The sequence below is a fragment of the Hylobates moloch genome, unplaced genomic scaffold (genome assembly GCF_009828535.3).
Source record: "Hylobates moloch isolate HMO894 unplaced genomic scaffold, HMol_V3 SCAFFOLD_4, whole genome shotgun sequence".
NCBI lineage: Eukaryota > Metazoa > Chordata > Mammalia > Primates > Hylobatidae > Hylobates > Hylobates moloch.
In genome coordinates, this window is record NW_026652279.1 from 93,411,007 (window position 1) to 93,432,948 (window position 21,942).

The 21,942-nt window shown below is 45.1% G+C and overlaps 1 protein-coding gene and 1 pseudogene across 1 annotated transcript in view; one reads left to right on the plus strand and one right to left on the minus strand.

The window, feature by feature from the left end:
* Positions 1–342: 342 nt before the first annotated feature.
* Positions 343–21,942, plus strand: part of MTIF3 (mitochondrial translational initiation factor 3) — a 67,849-nt gene continuing 46,249 nt past the window's right edge. Inside the window, exon 1 of the mRNA XM_058437735.1 lies at positions 343–652. The gene's annotated coding sequence lies outside the window, so the exon portion shown is untranslated. The remainder of the gene's footprint in view (positions 653–21,942) is intronic.
* On the minus strand, positions 16,806–16,900 carry LOC116467655 (U6 spliceosomal RNA; annotated as a pseudogene).

Below are 21,942 nucleotides of genomic sequence, written 5' to 3' on the forward strand. Positions count from 1 at the left end.
GCTCCCAATGCCACATCGCCTTCCAGCTCTGAGGACAACACTCACAAACTGCCCCTTGGCCAGTCCCTCCCCTCTCTCCCCTTCCCCAGCTGAGACAAGATGCCATTTGTATTCTCAAGGGATACAAAACTCAAGCACACACATTAGATCGCCAAAAAACCCAGAGCATGTAAGGAATTCTGGCAACAGCAGAACTCTCAAGAAGTAGTAAGGTGATGATGACCTCATCTGATCATTGTGACTGTTAAGATAAATTAGTTCCCATTCCACAGCCAGCACAGAGCATCTTTGACCCGGTCTGGTTGATTTCAGGGCTTCTGGTGCTGCCCAAACCGATTACTGGCTGCAAGAGTCTCATTCTGCAAAAATCACACTGGCTTTTACAGGTCTTTACGGGAAGGAAATAGGCTAATGCACTGTTTCCCATGTGTGTCAGCAGCCCAATCTCTCCCTAATGGGCTCCAATTGCAGTTTTACTATGAACTTAAATTCTCCCACACACACACACAGGACAGGCATCCTCACTTCTTATGCTTCCAGTGAAAATCAAGACAGAGAACAACATTTGGTCCTGCCTTCCTCTGAATAGTTGAGCTGAAAAACAGGTGCATCGCGGTGAATGTGACCTCGATTGAGCTTGTTCTTCCTAAAGGTGAGCAAGAGGGAAAGTTTAAGTTTAACCTTCTGATTTTAAAACTTAAGACAGCATTAAACATAAGTCTGTCTCCCCTTCAAACTCCTGGCCTCCGCATTCTGCTGCAACCCCTATCTTGATGCCTCAGGAAATGCAAAACAGAGCCTCCGGGTCAGCTTGGGGGTCAAGAGCCACATCTGTTCACAGCAGGCTGTTGGCCACGTCGCCTTCCAGCTCTGAGGACAACACTCGCAGACTGCCTGTTGGTCAGTCCGGTGTCACCTGCCTGACACCAGCCTCATTTTTGAACTCTGCTACTTTTTTTTTTTTTTTTTTTTTTTTTGAGACGGAGTCTCGCTGTGTCACCCAGACTGGAGTGCAGTGACGCAGTCTCGGCTCACTGCAACCTCCACCTCCCGGGTTCAAGCAATCCTCCTGCCTCAGCCTCCCAAGTAGGTGGGACTACAGGCATGTGCCACCACACCCAGCTAATTTTTGGATTTTTAGTAGAGACGGGGTTTCACCATGTTGCCCAGGCTGGTCTCGAACTCCTGACCTCAGGTGATCCACCCACCTCAGCCTCCCAAAGTGCTGGGATTACAGGTGTGAGCCATCATGCCCAGCCAAACTCTGCTACTATTAATATATTTCCGTGACACACCCCAGGCCCTCTGTGCTGCTTAGATTAGTGTTCTTGTTAATCTTGCTTTCAACAAACTGAATTTCTGGCTATGAACTCTTGTTGCGCTAACAGCTAACATCCCCATGTACCAGGCTCTGTGCAAGAGTATCAGTTCATTGGAGGCTCACAGCAGCCCTACAAAGGAGACATTATCCCCCATTCTACAACTGCAAAGACAGACCAGGACATACTCAGTTACCTGCCCAAGGTCACAAAACTGGAGAGCGACAGGGACAAAACAGTGACCAGAGCAGTCTTACTCCAGAAGTCACCCTCTGAATCTCTCTGCTGTCTAAGCCTCCAGCCTAGATGGATTCTGCTCCTGGCTTCGGCTAAGCTGACCTATCCTGTTAGTGCCCATGTTGGCATATTGGCTAGATTGGCTAGGCAAGGCAAAGGGAACACTTGTCACCTAATCCATTCACTGTGGAGATTATTTTTCTTGCTCTCCACCACTGGATTGAAGGCTCCTTGAGGACAGAAATTGCATTCACTTTCCTCATCATTTTATCCCCAGCCCAAGTACCTGGCACAGAAAAGGTGGTCAGTTAAAGGCTTATGGAATAAATGGGTGAATTGCCGAAGGGTGAAAATCACCAATTGGGCACACCAGTGGAGTCGTGGGCAGGGCTTGTGCATTTCTCCTGGTAGTTTTGAACATGGTCCAGGAGTAGACCAGTAAATAGTCTCCCTCTCAATGCTCATGTGACCCGGGGACTTTTCAAAATAGACCCCATGACACTGACCATCAATGGTCCTTAATTTCTCATAACAGCAAAGCAGAGGCCACTCCTGGTTCCAGCCAGTGCCCCTGAACTGGGTCTGGCTGGAGTGAGAAAGCGTCAACATGCTCCTGGCCATTCACACACTGTTTCTTCTAACTCGTAGCAATAATTTTCTTTTTTTCTTCTTCTTTTTTTTTTTTTTTTTTTTTTTGAGATGGAGTCTCACTCTTGTCACCCAGGCTGGAGTGCAATGGCACGATCTCGGCTCACTGCAACCTCTGCCTCCTGGGTTCAAGTGATTCTCCTGCCTCAGCCTCCCAAGTAGCTGGGATTACAGGCACTCCTCATCAGGCCCGGCTAATTTTTGTATTTTTTTAGTAGAGATGGGATTTCACCATGTTGGCCAGGCTCCTCTCAAACTCCTGACCTCAGGTGATCTGCCTGCCTCAGTCTCCCAAAGTGTTGGGATTACAGGTGTGAGCCACCGCACCTGGCCAAGAATTTTCTAAACTTTTTCAAAAATTATCCAACTCCCAATAACCAATGTCATGGAGTGGAGACCAGCACATATTTTTCTTCTCAGCTTGATTATGAAACGAAACGTGGTTCACTGTTTCTTGCCTTCCCAGGACCGGTGAATTAGGAAGGAGTCCCCAGCACACGCAGGGATTGCATCTGGTGAAGCTGCGGTGCATCCTGACGTGGCAATGCTGGTTCTCCATTTTGCTAGATTTGCTCCACTTGTCTGAATTTAGCAGCCTGTTGACTCCAACGACTAGAATCCAGCCAAGCCTAGGGCGATGGGCCACAGCATTCATGCCCGGGTCCCAGAAGCGTGCAAACCAGCAGACTGGCAAGAAAAAAGCAAGTGGGCAAATTTCCCTCTTGGATCATGGGGACCCTGCAGATTAGGAGCTGGGTCTGGACATCATTCTGTTGTAGCCACCTGGCTTGGAGCCAATATCCCAACTCCTCTATGCCTGGGTTTTCTCATCTGGTGATGAATTCTTGATAATCCCAAATTCCATTCTGGTTCTTAAAAAGAAAAAAAAATTGTGATTTCAGGACTATATAAATTCTGTGGTTATACTGGATTTTTGTGCTGCATTTAGAATCTATCAGAATATCACATCCGATTAACTTGGTTTTTGAGTCATTGTGGGTTGAGGGGGGAAATTCCGCCTTTTGTATAAAAAAGTGTCCCTGGAATGTGATGATTTGCCTCCCCCGAAAAGATGTCATACGAAGATGAGGTGGGCGGGATCTGCTTTGAGAATCGTGCAGTTCCTCAGAGTCATATTCTGATATCAACGCAGATTTATAAGGCACGCGATGGTGACAGATCTCTGGTGACCATGGCCGACACCCAATGAGGAGGGAGTTTGCACCAGGCACAAGCAGGTCATCTTGACCTTCATCTCTGCGTCCCTTAAGCAACAGCAACAATTGTGGAGTGCTTTTCCATTTTGATTCTTAAAACATTGAGTGACAGGCCAGGGCATTTCTATTTAACTGGATTTTTCAATTATTTTGAGTTCGGCTGACAGATTTGTTAGATAGAGATTTTATTGTCAAGATAATGGTTGTAATGAATCTGGACTTGTTGTAATTGCTAAAGTTTATTGATCCACGGCCAGGCGTGGTGGCTCATGCTTGTAATCCCAGCACTTTGGGAGGCCAAGGCGGGTGGATCATGAGGTCAGGAGTTCGAGACCAGCCTGGCCAACACAGTGAAACCCCATCTCTACTAAAAATACAAAAATTAGCTGGGTATGGTGGTGCATGCCTGTAATCCCAGCTACTCAGGAGGCTGAGGCAAGAGAATCGCTTGAACCCGGGAGGCAGAGGTTGCAGTGAGTTGAGATTGTGCCATTGCACTCCAGCCTGGGCAACAGAGCTAGACTCCGTCTCAAAAAAATAAAAAATAAAAATAAATAAAATAAATAAAGTTTATTGATCCAGAGCAGTTTGATTTTATTGCCATGTGACTCCCCCCCAATAGGTTCGCACAAGCAAGTGCTCAATAAATCTCTTTGCACCAGGTACAAATGGGCGATCTTGTCCTTCATCTCTTTTTCCCTAAGCAATAGCAACAATTGTGGTGTACTTTTCAATTTAATTCTGAGAACATTGAGATGAGCCCATCTGGAAAGCCTGGAAATATGTTTTCAAATCGCAGCCTAGGTTCTCACCCTGTCCTTTGTTTGCCTGACTGTGAAGGAGGAACGTAACACTGACCCAGAGGGTTGGTTAAAAAAACATAACTTCTCTTAGCTCCGTATCATGACTGGTGTTTTTTAAAGTCTGTAACCAACTACCAGCAAATTATTTCTTAAAGAAATGATGACTTTGGTGCATTACATTTCCTAGCCTAGAAGGCATTTTCTTTTAGACGGTGTCATTGATCTTGCTTGGGCAACATTCTGCCCCTTTCTGTCTACTCAGAGAGAGAGTGGAAGGCATTCAGCTTCCCTCGGGATTAGAAACTGGTGGAGAGAGAGAGCCCACTCGAGGCGAGGCGGGAGGTCCCCGTCCTCCAGAGGGAGAGGACTTCTCATTTCGGAAGTGACAAAGAGGAGCGACAAAGAGCCTCAGGACACTGGGAGGTGGGGAAGGATGTGAAGTTCTTGGGCTGTGAAGAGATGAATAATACATTGGAAAGCAAACACAAGCATTATTTCTCTTCTAATCAGGATCATGAAACATTTTGCAAATTAACCACTTTCCTCCGACACTTACCATGTTGAGTGGCTCTAGGTAGAGCCATCAGGGCGGACTCTGCCATCTGCATTTAGAAAATTGCCTATACATTTATTAAAGTGAAATTCACCCATTAATTAATGCTGTTCTCCCTGAAGACTCTCATTAGCACATTGAGCTAATTACTGAAAACAGGCCCAAGGGTTGGGTGGTTTTGGTTTTTTTTTTTTTCTATTATGGTAAAATTTGCTCCTGCCTTACCTTTGTAGGATTTAGAAAGAGAAACAGCAGAGTCAGAATAACCTTTGGATGCAGGAATTGAATCAACTTTCAGACGACTTTTCTTGCTGGTCGTCTTTTCCTTCTCCGGGGGAGGCATATGCAGCTGCTATTTCAGCAAGAAATATTTCCAGTCTAGGAAAGGCCTAAACATCTAGCCACCACCAGAGTCTTCTGATAGCTCAGCTGCTGGGCATGGATGAGTTAGGAAATACATCTGGAATGAGACCCAGGCCACTGTCTGTGTAGTGTGTCCCCTTACATTTATTTTCTCTTCTCCACCATCAAATGTCCCCTTACATTTATTTTATCAAATGTCCCCTTACATTTATTTTATCAAATGTCCCCTTACATTTATTTTCTCTTCTCCACCATCAATGTGGCTCCTGCATGGCCTTTTCATCCAGCAGAAAACAAGAGGGACCCAATAGATATAAAAGGGTTAGACAGATTTCTAAGGCTTTCGATTGAAAGCGTCTTAAATTGTTCTGGGAGCGAGGCATCAGGGGAGCAGAGCCTGATGTTGAGGGAGGAATTGTGACACAGACCTGGCCCAGGAAACACAGGCACAGCCTTGTGCACATGTGTTAAACTTAGTGGGTCTTTGATGCTTAAAGGAAGCCTCTTACATCACCCTCTTTTACATTAAAGAATAATTTAACATGAATTCTGAGTTGCAATGATCAATAGTTTAAAATACATGTGGGGCCGGGCGCGGTGGCTTATGCTTGTAATGCCAGCACTTTGGGAGGCCGAGGCGGGCGGATCACGAGGTCAGGAGATCGAGACCACGGTGAAACCCCGTCTCTACTAAAAATACAAAAAAAAAAAAAAAAAATTAGCCAGGCGTGGTGGCGGGCGCCTGTAGTCCCAGCTACTCGGAGAGGCTGAGGCAGGAGAATGGCGTGAACCCGGGAGGCGGAGCTTGCAGTGAGCCGAGATCGCACCACTGCACTCCAACCTGGGTGACAGAGCGAGACTCCGTCTCAAAAAAAATAAAAAAAAATAAAAATAAAATACATGTGGGCCAGGCACAGTGCCTCATGCCTATAATCCCAGCACTTCGGGAGGCTGAGAGGGGCGGATCACCAGAGGTCAGGAGTTCGAGACTAGCCTGGCCAACATGGTGAAACCCCATCTCTACTAAACATAAGAAAAAAATTAGCTGGGTGTGGTGGTGCACGCCTGTAATCCCAGCTACTCAGGAGGCTGAGGCAGGAGAATCACTTGAACCCAGGAGGTGGAGGTCACAGTGGGCCGAGATTGTACCACTGCACTCCAACCTGGGCGACAGACTGAGACTCCATTAAAAAAATAAAAAGTGATATTAAATGAAAAAAGCAGAACAGAAAATTGTATTAATCCTATCACTGCAATTATATAAAATTACCTCTGCATTTAGCCAAGGACAGGAAGGGAAACAGGAAAAATAGAAATGGTCAATTCATTCAAGTTGCAGTGGGATGATTTTTCTCTTCTATCCTTAAACAAGTGAAATGTTGGTATTTCCATTTCCAAGTGCATTCTCTTCCTGGCATGTTGACCCTTCCCCTAGGCCTGCCCACACCAGATCTTTGTGGTGGTGCTGAATGTGGTCGGCTGAGTGATGGCCCCCATAGGACGCCCCTGGCCTAATCCCCAGAACTTCGAATGTTGCCTCATACAGCAAAATGGACTTTGCAGATGGGACTGAATACGGATCCTGCATTATCCAAGTGGGCCCCCATCATCACAAGGGCCCTCTCAAGAGGGAAGCAGGGGAGATTAGACTACAGAAGTAAGAGACGGGGCAAGGGAAGCAAGGGGTAGAACGGGTGTAAGGCAGGGGGATCAGCCAAGGAATTCAGCAGCCTCTAGAAGCTGGAATAAGCAAGGAAATGGAATCCCCTCAGAGCCTCTAGGAAATACCAGTTGGCTGACAGCTGGATGTTCGCTGAGCGAAACTGAGCTTGAACTCCTGACTTCCAGAGCAGTAAGAGAATACATATATGTTGTTTTCAGTCACTCGGTTTGTGTTCATTCGTGACAGTGGGAATAAGCCACCAACATGCTGGGTGTCCTTGAGTGGGCAGTAAGGCGGCTACGCGTCACCCTGCAGCCTGGGCTGCAGCTCCACTTTCTTGCCTTATACAGCCTGGCTGACTGTAGGATGAAATTTTTTTGACATCCAAGAAGTAGCTGCAACATAATAGTAATGGAACTTGGGGACAGGAGGGATTCAGTGTCCTCAACGTGCTGAGGGCTTTGGCTGTGAGGATTAGGTATCTTAGTGAGTTTATACACTTTCTTATCTCCAAGCAGAACAACACTCCAAGCCTCTGTTTCCTTGTCTGTTAAATGGGACTACTTAGCTAATTCTCACTGGGTAGTTTGTGAAGATAAAAGGAGATCATGCACATCAAAACACTAGCACATAGCATGGGGTAAACATCCTTCTGTCTCCTAGAGAGCATTCCTTCAATACCCATGGGAGATGCCTCCGTAGCCACCTGCAAAGGGGTCCAACCCAGCCCCAGCCTGCAGTGGTTGGCGATGTTCTGCTGGGGGTCTGGAAGTACCTGCAGACCCCATGCGTGCACCACACTCGGCTGCCTCACTCCCAGACATCACCGTTCCACAACAGCTATGGAGTGCTGACCAGGTGGTGGGGTTAATGGCGTGGAAAACAGCACGAAGCTTGCCGTAACCAGGCAGGCCATTTACTGGTGGAAGATTCACATTTGTAAAAGCAATAACAACTGCAAGGTATGAGGAGTGACAGGGCCCAGGGGTGCCTTAGGGGGCCTCTGCCACCCCCGCTAAGCAACTCCAAATACATCTGTGATGTAAATAAAAACAAACACAGATTCTAGACAAGGCCCCTGAGCCCTTTCCTGGGTAGAAATTCTGAAGCTGCCCTTAGTAATGGGAAATGAGACAGAACATGGGACAGGACATGCTCCAGGAGGTTGTATTGTCCACCTTGCTTTGAGTAATGGCCTCTCAGTAAATATAGACTACTTAATTCCATCCTACAGTCAGCCAGGCTGTATAAGGCAGGAAAGCAGAGCTGCAGGCCAGGCTGCAGGGCGATGTGTAGCTTTCAGCTAGAGACTGGTTTTCTGGAGGTAGATCTCAGAATGCATTTTTTTCCTTTGAAACGATGTTACACGTTTTCACTAGAAGTAGGTCACCATATTTAGTAGCTGATCTGGAAACTTTACCACTAAGAAGAAATTCAAGAAATCCAAACGAGTGACAAATGACTCTTTGGAGCACGATCCATTTATATAAATTGGGTCCTGCCTATGATATACTTTTTTTTGAAAAGTTTTTTTACAGGTCATTGCAACGATCATTTATTAGTTTCATTCTTCTGTTAATTCATAATTCATTTATTCATTCACCAAACATTTGCTGAGCACCCACTCTGAGCAGGCTGTTGTGCTAGAGGCCAGGCACACAGGGAGAGTGGGCATCTCTGTTTCCAAGGAGTCAGATTGCAGATTGTGGAGCCTGCACTTGGGCCCCCTGCCCGATGACGGAGATGCTCGTGGTTACAATACTAAGTTCTGGTCCCCCGATGCCAGAAGGCAGCAGAAGTCTGCTTATCCGGGTCTTTCTCTAAGAAGAGCCTCAGAGAGAGGAGATGCAAACTAAAAACCCAGTGGCATGAAAGAGAAGGCAGAAATACTTTCTGAACAATTTTTAATTCTAGAAAATTTCGAACATACAAAATAAACAGAATAAAATAGTGAACCCCATGTTCCAACTTCTCATCCACCAGCTCCAACAATCCGCAACATTCTGTCATTCTTGTTTCATCTCTATAGCTCCCTCATTCCCCACTCCCCGCACTCAATTATTATTGTAAAAGGTGCATACACTCAAACGCACTGACAGCTTAGCAGTATGATTTTGACAAACAGACACACCCTTGTAATCCACACATTACACAAAGTAGAACATTTCCCTTCTGCCAGAAAGCTTCCTTGGCTCCTTTCCCAGGTAGTCTCCACACCCCTTACAGGTAGCCACTGTTCTGAATTTTTTTCCACCTTGGATTATTTTTACCTGTTCCATTTATCATCATATAAAGGCAATCATACAGTACATACTCTTTGCAGTATGCTGCAAAAAAGTAGCATGCTGGCTGTGTTCACGCAGCATAATATCATAGGTGACATTCATCCATGTTGTTTCACGTGCCAGTAATTTGTCCTTTAAACGCTGAGTAGTATTTCATGAGAACACATATTTTTTAAAAATATCTTTTTAGGGCCGGGCGCGGTGGCTCACGCTTGTAATCCCAGCACTTTGGGAGGCCGAGGCGGGCGGATCATGAGGTCAAGAGATCGAGACCACAGTGAAACCCCGTCTCTACTAAAAATACAAAAAATTAGCCGGGCGTGGTGGCGGATGCCTGTAGTCCTAGCTACTCGGAGAGGCTGAGGCAGGAGAATGGCGTGAACCTGGGAGGTGGAGCTTGCAGTGAGCCGAGATTGCGCCACTGCACTCCAGCCTGGGCGACAGAGCGAGACTCCGTCTCAAAAAAAATAAATAAATAAAAATAAATTTAAAAAATAAAAATATCTTTTAATCTCCCTTTGGACAGGCCACTCTAGTGGATTCTAAGAGGGGATCATAAAGGCACAGAAGACAGGACCTCTGCCACTCTAAGGAACAAGCACCAAGGAAACTGACTCAGAGCTGAGGGGACAATGGCAGGTGCTATTGGTTTTCTACTCAATAACCATCCTTCCTTTCTCTTGCTCTTGGAATCCCCTTTTGTCTGGTCAGTAGTATGCTCAGCCATGCCAGTTGACTTGTGATTGATGTCGGCCATGCAGGCTGTTTTGTGATTGGTCTCAGCCATGCAGATTGACTTGTAATTGGTCTCAGCCATGCAGGTTGATTTGTGATTGGTCTCAGCCATGCAGGTTGACTTGTAACTGGTCTCAGCCATGCAGGCTGATTTGTGATTGGTCTCAGCCATGCAGGTTGATTTTTGATTGGTCTTAGCCATGCAGGTTGACTTGTGATTAGTCTCAGCCATGGAGGTTGAGCCATGATTGGTCTCAGCGGTGTAGGTTGATTTGCAATTGGCTAGTCTCCTCTTCTTGTTGCCATCGTTTAATTTAAGACTGGGCTGTGGCCCAATTCTGGCAGTGAGACATATGGAGAAATACGTTGGGGGCTCCTTCTCTAAGAGAGGTGCAGGGAGAGAAAGGCTTTGACAACCATCCCTTTCCTTCATGGGTGTTGTCAGGAGAAGCCAATGCTTGTGTCCATGAAGAAAAAAGACACCTGACCTACGGAGGGTGGCAGAAAAGAGTCGGGGTCCCAGTAACACTGTTGAGTTGCCAAACCCACCCTCAGGCTGCCCACCTCCCAACTTTTTGTTAAGTAAACAATATATATTCTCCTGCTTAAGGGCCACTAGCAAAGTATTCTATTATGTGCAGCCAAAGCAAATATGGGCCAGGTACAGAGAATGGTTAAACATGTTTCAGGGAATATACCTGGAGTTATGGCAAAGGCAGCCTAGAGACCACTGTTCCATCACACCGTGTGTGTCTCAGTCACAAGAAGTAAAGCAAAGTAGAAATACAGCATGGGCTTGAGCACAAAAGGACTGGGGAACTCGAGGGCCCAGGGAAAGCCAGAGCTGGGCCTGGGCAGAGAGAAAGCTTTGTGAGGGATTGGAATCATTTTCTAAATATCCACACGAATCCAAAAATATGGAGCTTTGTGGTTTTGGCCAGTGCTAGGGTGTCTTGTCACCCTGTTGCAATTACTCACAGGATGCAAAAAGAAGCCCTTATTTCTGGTGGAGAAACTACAATTTGAAGTGTCAACTCCCACTTCCTGGGAAGTACCAGAATAAGAGTGTCACACCATGTTAAAAAACATTTTAAGAATGCTCTATTTATGAAGAATTTTGCAATCAAAGTTTAGAATATGTATTTAATGAAAACCAGGTTTTCCATGGTGCCTGGGAGTTTTCATGCCATAAGAATATTAAAGATACAGTCCATGAGTCTGTACACATGTGGGGGAGCTTGTTCTGTCCTACGACCTTCTTGCTTGCCTGTGTGACTCCAGGGCAGAACTTTTCAATCAGCAGCTGCAAATGGGTTACAGGTGTGACCGCGTAATTAATCCCTTCCACCTGTGCGGCAGCCAGGTAGGACTTGGGCCAGCCATTGCCCCGTATCCAGTTGGCAGTAACATCAAACATGTACCCCTATTTTCTATGCATCACACGGCATGAAAATGTTTCGGGGGCCCTGCTCTAAAGGCTGTAAATGTTAATAGATGCTCAGACTTCCAACTGCCTTTGCAGTTGGGGATAGTCATATGACACAGCTCTGGCCATTGAGCTTTAAGCCGAAGGTGCTGACTCTGGCCCTTGCTTCCTCCTCCTCCTGGATATAGAACAGGGATCCGCAAACTGTGGCCCACGGGCCCAGTTCCACCTGCTGCCTGGTTTCATAAATAAAGTGTTTTGGAACGCAGCTATGCCCATTTATGTACACATGTCTGTGGCTGTTTCATGCTGCAGTGGCAGACTTGAGTAGCTGTAGCAAAGACCTATGGCACACACTTCATGGATTGGAGTAGGGCTCTTACACAAGGGCTTAGGAGTGGGTTTGTCCTTTTGTGTTCTTCACCATGTGAGGACACAGCGTTCATCATCATTTGGCCCCTTCAAAGTTTGCAGACGCCCGATATAGAAGATGCAACAGGCAACTTATGGCCATGAGGACAAAAGCCCCACAGGGAGTTCAGCAGAGCACAGTGAGAAAGGAGCCTGAGTCCCTCATAAAACCCCTTGTACTAGGCCGGGCACCGTGGCTCATGCCTGTAATCCCAGCACTTTGGGAGGCTGAGGCGGGTGGATCATGAGGTCAGGAGAGCGAGACCATCCTGGCTAACACAGTGAAACCCCATCTCTACTAAAAATACAAAACACACACACACACAAAAAAAAATTAGCCGGGTGTAGTGGTGGGTGCCTGTAGTCCCAGCTACTAGGGAGGCTGAGGCAGGAGGATGGCCTGAACCTGGGAGGCGGAGCTTGCAGTGAGCCGAGATCATGCCACTGGACTCCAGCCTGGGCAACAGAGCAAGACTCCATGTCACACACACACACACACACACACACACACACACAAAACCCTTGTACCCACCTGGCCAGCCCGAGTCAAGGATGCCTGGAGCATGACACAAACTTTCCTTATATTTAAGACACTGCAGTCAGGTTTTCTGCAATACTGTCTTCTACAGAAAATTGCTGTATTGACTGGGGGTATTAGGTGCAAATAACAGCAGTGTTTAAGCAGAAAAGGAACTTATGACAGTATGTTAGGTAACTCAAGGGTCTCTGGCAGGGCTAGAAATCCAAGCTCTGGAGCTACACAACTAGGGACGATGCACAATGACATCACAGGGTCTATTTTAGCAAAAACAGCACTGCTACTTGTTCATTGATGATATTCAGAACCAGGTACCAACTCTGCACCATTGCTGTCCCCCAAATAAATAGATGTCTCGTCACAGCATGTGACACAGACTGTGTGGCTTAAAAAACAGAAATTTAGGCCAGGCATGGTGGCTCACGCCTGTAATCCCACCACTTTGGGAGGCCGAGGTGGGCGGATCACCTGAGGTCAGGAGTTTGAGACCAGCCTGACCAGCATGGTGAAACCCCATCTCTACTAAAAATACAAAATTAGCCAGGCATGGTGACGCATGCCTATCATCCCAGCTACTCGGGAGGCTGAGGCAGGAGACTCGCTTGAACCCGGAGGCGGAGGTTGCAGTGAGGTGAGATTGTGCCATTGCACTCCAGCCTGGCAACAAGAGTGAAACTCCGTCTCAATAAACAAACCACAGTAACAAAAAACAGAAATAAATTTATCACAGTTCTGCAGGCTGGATGGCCTAGATCAAGGCACCAATAGGTTTGGTGTGTGGCGAGGGCCTGGTCTCCTCCGGGGGGGATGAACGCTGTGTCCTCACACAGTGGAAGAACAGAAGAGGGCAAACCCATTCCCTCAACCCCTTTTATAAGAGCCCTAGTCCAATCCATGAGAACTTTGCCCTCAAGGCTTAATCACTCCCAAAAGGCCCCACCTCTTAACACAATCACACTAGCCATGAAGTTTCAATGTATGAATCTGAGGGGAAGTATTCAGACCATAGCAGCAGGCCTCTCTCCTTGGCTTGCAGACAGTGCCTTCTCACCGTGTCCTCACATGGCCTTTCCTCTGTGTGTCCACATCCCTTGTGTTTCTTCCTCTTCCCGTAAGGACATTAGTCCTATTAAATTAGGGCCCCATCCTTATGTTCTCGTTTAACCTTAATTGCTTTCGTTTTTTTTTTTTTTGTTTTTTTTTTTTTTTTTTTTGAGACGGAATCTCACTGTCGCCAAGGCTGGAGTGCAGTGGCACGATCTCGGCTCACTGCAAGCTCCGCCTCCGGGGTTCACACTGTTCTCCTGCCTTAGCCTCCCGAGTAGCTGGGACTACAGGTGCCCACCACCATGCCCGGCGAATTTTTTGTGCTTTTATTAGAGACAGAGTTTTACCGTGTTAGCCAGATGGTCTTGATCTCCTGACCTCGTGATCTGCCGGCTTCGGCCTCCCAAAGTGCTGGGATTACAGGGATGAGCCACCGCGCCTGGCCCTTAATTGCCTTCTTAAAGGCTTTATCTTTACGAGGGCTTCAACATATGAATTTTAGGGGAACACAATCAGTCCCTGACACCTTGCTCACCCAAGTCCATGTCTCATGGGGATACACCCGATTGGCGGAGACAAGGTCCCATGCCTGCAGCCTAGTTTCAAGGAACTCCTGGAATGCACGTTTTCTGGCTTCTGCTATAGGAAGGCGAGACTCAATATGGAAAAGTACCACAGTGAGGCCAAGGTGGTTGTCTTGGTCTGTTTTTCTGCAGGTATAACAAGAATACAGATTGGGTAATTTATAATAAAAAAATATGTCTTTGGCTTATGGCTATGGAGGCTGGGAAGGCGAAAACCAAGGGGCCACATCTGGTGAGGGTCCTCGCTGCATCATAACATGGAAGGTATCACATGGCAAGAGGCCAGAGCAAGCGAGACTGAGAGGGAAAGGGGGCCCAACTCTCGCAGTAACAAACCCACTCCCATGGCAATACCATTGCTCCATTCATGAGAGCACAGCCTGCATGACTAATCACCTCTTAATACCATCACAATGGCAATTACATTTCAATATGAGTTTCGGAGGCATCATTCAAACCATGGCAGTGGTCAAAATATTAAGCAGCCACAAATAACAAATGTTCACTCCAGCAGACATGCAGCTCCATACCAACACAGTCCGAATCAGCAGCGTTCTCAACTTTGTCACACTGTTTTCTAGGCTGCTTTATGAATGAAACTGGTTCCAGATCCCTCCCTCCAGTGGAGCTGTGCTCCAGGAGAGGCCATTCACATCGATAACAATGTGTCTCTCCTGTTTTTTCTAAAGAGAAAAATAAAAATATTAAAAAAAAAAACCCCAGCAATATGAATGCTGCCTGTATAGTAGCGTACTGTGGCAGCCCTGTGGCCAATTTTGCCTGCTTCTGGATCTGGAGCCCAGTAGGCTTGTGGTTTTATGTAATAATGCCTTCACGTTTCTATCCTGACTCTGGTTCCCAGACATGTTTATCTTGTTTTTGAGATAGCTGTGTCTTTCACATGTTGCTAAAGATGTTTTGTCTATCATTGTTATGTATTTAGAGCACAAATGGAAGTGGGGGATGATTTCCATGTGAACCAATTTTTCTACCATAACCGAAACCATATATAGCAAAGTTGTTTAACTTTGCTATATACGATGTTATTTAAATTCGTCATCTGTTCAGCTTTTATATAAAAGTAATTTTTTAAATTAACATAGATTTTTCTCATGGAACATAAGATTACATAAACACAGTGCCAATAAAATAAAAGAGAATAGAAAGCCCAAAGACAGATGTATACAATAATTTAGTAGATAATAACAAACACAATTCCATTTATTGAACATGCAGGTGTCAGGAGACAATTCTCCATGGGTCTTTCACTTTTCTGCAAGTCTTGTGGGGGACTAACTCTCCTTTCTTTTAGATTATCTTTTTATGGCTGCTCATTTAGCAAACAGCCTTGGAAAATAGAAAGAGGTGCTCCCACAGAGCAAAAGGCAGGCATGCTTACTGAATGCTTTAGAAGATTTGGATAAGCTAAACTCAGAGTTCCTCTCCTGCAATGCAACCCACTGCATGTTTAGGTAATTATCTGGGCTCATCCTTTCACCACCATGGGACTTCAGTCAAGGAGAACTGATGCACATATGGTGATGCTCTTGCTGCCTGCTGTGCATTAAATAATAATGAAGTCCTTTGTTTCTGATCCAGGAGTCTTGTGTCTTCTGCCAGCATCTGTGAAACTGGCAGGCTAACTTTTCAGCTGGCAAGTAGGGTAAAATCTCAGGGTCTTCACAGTTATTAAAAAGGATACTTGTCAGGAATTTTGCATTTATTATATTATTTAATCATTATAACTCTACAAAGTAGGTGTTATTATCTCCATTTCACAGATGATAAAAACAATGTTTAAAGAGATTAAGTAACTTGTCCAAGGTCAAGCAAGAATTCATCTCTGGGCCAGGATTTGAGTTCAGGACTGTATCAATGTTGTACAAATTATTACTTATTTGCGGAAATAAAATTAAATTCCCATTTCATAACATAGGTTAAAATTTCACATGGAATATAGAGTAAAATGTAAACAAAAACCAGCAAATATGCATATCTGATTTTTAGATGCATAAGAACTTATCTAAGCACAAATAAATTTTAAGACCAAATTGAATCATTCTGAATATGTCAAAGGGCACTATTGAAAGGCAATTAAAAACTGGGAAAATATTTGAATGAAATAGGATAAGGAATTAATGTCTTTAATATGTGAAAAGTTTATGAAAATCAACAAGAAAAATATTAAGTCTCTTAGAAAAATGAGTAAAAGACTTACAAAGCAACTTACACAAGTTATATAAATAGCAAAAACAAAAACGATCTCCCCCAATTCCATATATGTTCTATAGTTTCAAATAAATGGAATCATAATTGACAAAAATAAGTATATAGAAAAAATGTTGGACTTCAACATTAATGAAGTGCTACCCCTAAATACTCTTATTTTTAACAAATTGGCTAATTTTGTTTGTTTGGTTGGTTTTGTTAGCCGTGTTAGCCAGGATGGTCTCCATTTCCTGACCTAGTGATCCGCCCGACTCGTCCTCCCAAAGTGCTGGGATTACAGGCATGAGCCACCGCGCCCGGCTGCTAATTTTTTTAAATTAAAATATGCAGTATTGCTGCAGTTACAATGAAATGGTTATTGTGCAGTATCGATGAAAGCGTACATTATACAACTGTTCTAGCGCAGGGATCCCTGTACCAGTCCGTGACCTGTTAGGAACTGGCCCACACAGTAGGAGGCAGGCTGCAGGCCAGCAAGCATTACAGCCTGAGCTCTGCCTCCTATCAGATCATTGGCGGCATTAGAGTCTCACAGCAGCGCAAACTCTATTGTGAACTGCACACTCCTTAAAAGAATCTAATGAATCCCATGTGGTGTTTAACTTTCTGTTCCTGGCTTATTTCTCTTAACAGAGTGTCCTCTATCTAGTTCCATTCATGTTGCCTCAAATGACAGGATTTCACGCTTTTCATGGCTGAATAATATTCCATGGAGTAAATATACCAGATTTTCTTTATCCAGTCATCAAAAATATGGAACACTTCACAAATTTGCATGTCATCCTTGTTCAGGGGCTGTGTTCTGTGTCATTCCAATTTTAGTGTATGTGCTGCTAAAGTAGGAAATGAAACATTTTTAAAATCCTGTTTCAATTCTAGCAGACATATCTGAACACGTAGTTTTCATCAGTGTCAAGAATTAAACAATATAAATAACTCCCCCGACTTAAAAAAGGGTGATTCACATACTTCTAACTCCTCTCTGCGCCCCCCCCCCCCCACCTGGCTGGGTATTTCCAGCTCTGCTAAAATTGTCTAAATGTTTAGATTGATGTTGTTATTTTTTTTACATGATGCCTCTTCTACTTTAAGAAAGCTTTAAAGGCCGGGTACAGTGGCTTACGCCTGTAATTTCATCACTTTGAGAGACCAAGGCAGGTGGGTCACTTGAGGTCAGGAGTTCAAGACCAGCCTGGGCAACATGGTGAAACCCCGTCTCTACTGAAAATACAAAAAAATTAGCGGGGTTTGGTGGCACATGCCTGTGACCCCAGCTACTCTGGAGGCTGAGGCAGGAGAATCACTTGAACCTGAGAGGCAGAGGTTGCAGTGAGCTGAGATTGCACCACTGCACTCCAGCCTGGGCGACAGAGTGAGACTCCATCTCCAGGAAAAAAAAAAAAAAAGCCAAACCAAAAAAAAAAGCTTTAAAATGTACTAAACAGCCATGTTACCAATAATTACTTAAAACTTTACAGGTCTTATTGTTTATTACTGTTTTTTGTCTTCGTCTTTTCTGAATTATTTATTTTTATGCTTTTTTTTTTTTTTTGGATCCGGAGTCTACCACTGTTGCCTGGGCTGGAGTGCAGTGATGCAGTCTCGGCTCACAGCAACCTCTGCCTCCCGGGTTCAAGTAATTCTCCTGCCTCAGCCGCCCAAGTAGCTGGGATTACAGGCTCATGCCACCTGGCCCAGCTAATTTTTTTGTATTTTTAGTAGAGATGGGGTTTCACTATGTTGGCCAGGCTGATCTCAAACTCCTGACCTCATGATCCGTCCACCTTGGCCTCCCAAAGTGCTGGGATTACAGGAGTGAGCCATTGTGCCTGCCCTATTTTGATGTTTTTAAAAATTTCTTTTTTTTTTTTTTTTGAGATGGAGTCTCACTCTGTCACCCAGGTTGCAGTGCAGTGGCATGATCTCAGCTCACTGTAAGTTCGGCCTCCCAGGTTCACGCCATTCTCCTGCCTCAGCCTCCCGAGTAGCTGGGACCACAGGTGCCCACTACCACGCTCGGCTAATTTTTTGTATTTTTAGTAGAGACGAGGTTTCACCATGTTAGCCAGGATAGTCTTGATCTCCTGACCTCATGATCTGCCCACCTGGGCCTCCCAAAGGGCTGGGATTACAGGCATGAGCCACCGCGCCCGGCCTTGAGGTTTCTTACTGTTGTTTTGTTTTTAGCAGAGGAGGTGTGTGAGTAGGATACTGACTGTGCCTTCCTTCACCCTGACACAGGATAGATAAGTGGAGTGGGTATGGAATGCTACTAACAATGCTTTCCAAGAGGAAACCCTAGGAACGTGGTTTCACAATCTTCTAGCATTTAGTTTGTAAGTTAAAAGTTTGATTCTCTTTTCTACGATGGTATTTTTTTTTTCCTGTCATGAAGCTTATAAATTTTTCCCTTTAACCATAGGATTGAGAAATTTCATCAGACTATGTTTAGGTAGTTTTTCTTTTTTTCTGTCTCTCTTTTCTTTCTTCTTTTTTTTTTTTTTTTTGAAACAGAGTCTTACCTCCTGTGCGCTATTGATGAAAGCGTACATTATACATTCACCCAGGCTGGAGTGCAGTGGCACTATCACAGCTCACTGCAGACTTATCCCGGGCTCAAGAGATCCTCCCACCTCAGCTTCCTGAGTAGCTGAGACCACAGGTGTGTGCCACCACATCCGGCTATTTTTTTTTAATAGAAATGAAGTCTTGCTGTGTTGCCCAGGCTGGAGGTAGTTTTTTGAGAATTCCTACTTGGGATTCAATGACCTCTTTTTCTCCACTCAGGAAACAATATCTTACATATTCTCAGTGATTTTTTTCCTTCTATTCTCTCATCATGAAATTCCTATTATACAAGTGATGGTGACACTGGATTTATATTTCACCATCTCTCATGACTTCCATCACCTTTTCCTCTAATTCACTAATTCAGTTTTCAGCTGAATTACTATAAGTCAGAGTATACATAAAGGTGTTTTGTTGTTGCTGCTGTTGTTGTTTTTGAGAGGGGAGTCCATTCATGTTGGTCTTTGTCACCTTTCTTAAATTGCTGTATAATATTCATACAATAGAATGCACAAATTTTAAGGGCACAGTCAGTTGTAATGAATGCATACACATAACCCATATAGCCATTCAATCAAGATATAAAACATTTCCATGACCCCAGAAAGTTTTTTCATCTCCTTCTGGTCAATTCATGACCCCTCCCCAGAAATCACGAACGATTTCTAATATCATCGATTAATTTTGCCTGTGTTAGAGTTTTATATGAAAGAAACCATATAGTATGCACTTTTTGCAACTAGCTTCCTTAGCTCAACATAATGCTTTTGAGATTTCTCCATGCCGTAGAGTGTATCAGTAATTTTTTTCCCTTTTTATTGCTCAGTAGTATTTCAGTGTATGGGTATATCATCTTTTGTTTCCATTTGAATTTTTTAATTTCTAAAATATGCTTCTTTCTTATCTAATTGCTCTTTTCCAAGTCTGCTCTTGCTTTATTGAAGGAATATCTGCTTGGATATATACATATTCAAAAACTATATATATATACGCACACACACACACACACACACACACACACACACATATATCTATATATCTAGACAGAATCTCACTCTATTGCCCAGGCTGGAGTGCAGTGGCATAATCTCAGCTCACTGCAACCTCCACCTCCCAGGTTCAAGTGATCCTCCTGCCTCAGCCTCCTGAGTAGCTGGGACTACAGGTGTGCACCACCATCACTGGCTAATTTTTGCATATTTGGTAGAGACTGTGTTTCTCCATGTTGGCCAGGCAGGTCTCGAACCCCTGGCCTCAAGTGATCCGCCTGCCTCAGCCACCCAAAGTACTGGGATTACAGGCGTGAGCCACTGCGCCAGGCCATGCTTGGATATTTCTAAGAATACTACTTATAAGTGTCTTATTTCTTGTTTCCTGAAATAACTCTATGATATGTAGGGACAGGTATTTATATTGATTGCTTGAAATACTTTCTTTCCTTTGAGGTGCTGATTCTCCACAAACATCCAGTGATTCTGTGTTGTTATTGTCTGTTTCCATGTATCACATGCCATGGTACATAAGCATCAGTAGTTCCCTCAGCAACTGCATCTGATTCCAGATGGACACACTCTCCTTAACAACTAGCATCATGTGTGGCTGCAGATGGCAGACAGCAGTTTTTGCCCTACTGTGCTTATTCTTTTTTTTTTTTTTTTTTTTGAGATGGAGCCTTGCTCTGTTGCCCAGGCTGGAGTGCAGTGGTGCGATCTCGGCTCACTGCAAGCTCCACCTCCCAGGTTCACGCCATTCTCCTGCCTCAGCCTCCGGAGTAGCTGGGACTACAGGCGCCTGCCACCACGCCCGGCTAATTTTTTGTATTTTTGGTAGAGACGGGGTTTCACCGTGTTAGCCAGGACGGTCTCGATCTCCTGACCTCGTGTTCCGCCCGCCTCGGCCTCCCAAAGTGCTGGGATCACAGGCGTGAGCCACCACACACAGCTGCTGTGTTTATTCTTAATACCCCTGGAAAGTTCCTCTTTTTAAGCCTGAAACCCCTCTACCCATTATCAAAGTAATAATTTCTCCTCTATTTTGAAGAAAAGATGAAGCTAACAAATAGCAATTAACAAATATATTCTACCAAGGTATATGCGTGCCTTTTTCCAACAGAAAGATTTTACGTGTGATGATTGCAAAACTCTTGTTCAAATATGTTGCTGGGTGATGTTACTATAGATGAAGAGAAACAGATCAGTCCATTTAACTTGCCCCAATTCATCACAGGAGGTACGGCTTGACCTTCCACTGCCAATCATTTACACCCCAGGTTATAAATGAGGTAAAGAAAACACCTGGTCCACTTTAAGTTTATCATTTGGTTGCAGGCAAGACCCCTTGGTTCACCTCCAAAAAGTGGGCAATTGAGATCTGTTGCTGAAGGCAGCTCTCCTTCAGGCAGAACGCTGAGCCAGTGGAGGCCATGGCAGGTTGTCCTTGAAAATGGCTTTGGACTGAAAATCAAGGGCAGTAAGGACAAAACCATAAGGAGCCTTGACTGGTCTCTGTTCGTAGAGTCCTAAAATTTTCACCTCCCAGCTCACTGGGAAAGAAGAAAAGGCCCAGCCAGGAAAAGGCGTTCTCCTGATTTTGGCAAGTGAAACAGCATGGCAGTGGGTCCAGGCACCTGCTGGAGGGTTGGGGCGCTGTGGGGCCCCTGTGAGAGAAGCCCAGGAGACAGCTCGCAGTCAAGCATTTCCAACCAAAGTGCTCACTCTGCACCTGCTGGAGTTCAGACAACGGGAAGGGGGCTGCATCACCTTGTCCCCGCATCACTGGAAGGAGTTCTGAGGAGGGGGAGCACCTGGGTTTCCAAGCTGAGCTTCGTCCTCGTGAGTAGACTGAGTCCCCGGTCCTGCCTTTGGGTGCCTGTGTTGGAGAGGGGTCCCGGAAGCGCACTGACACATTTGCCCTTCAAACCCTCCCCGCACCCTCACAACACCCCATGAGCAGCTCACACTTGGGCTAAGCTGGGAAATGCATCCAATTGGGTCTCAGAGGAGCCCTCCTCTTCTTTTCCTGTGTGAAAAAGGAGAAACAGGAGTGTTGCTTGATGTGCTGTATTAGTCCATTTTCACACTGCTATAAAGAACTTCCCTGAGACTGGGTAATTTATAAAGGAAAGAGGTTTAATTGACTCACAGTTCTGCAAGCTGGGAAGGCCTCGGGAAACTTATAATCATGGCAGAAGGGGAAGCAAGCACCCTCTTCATGAGGCAGCAGAAGCGAGAAGAGAAAGTGAAAGGGGAAGAACCCCTTATAAAACCATCAGACCTGTGAGAACTCACTATGCGGAGCACAGCATGGGGAAACCGTC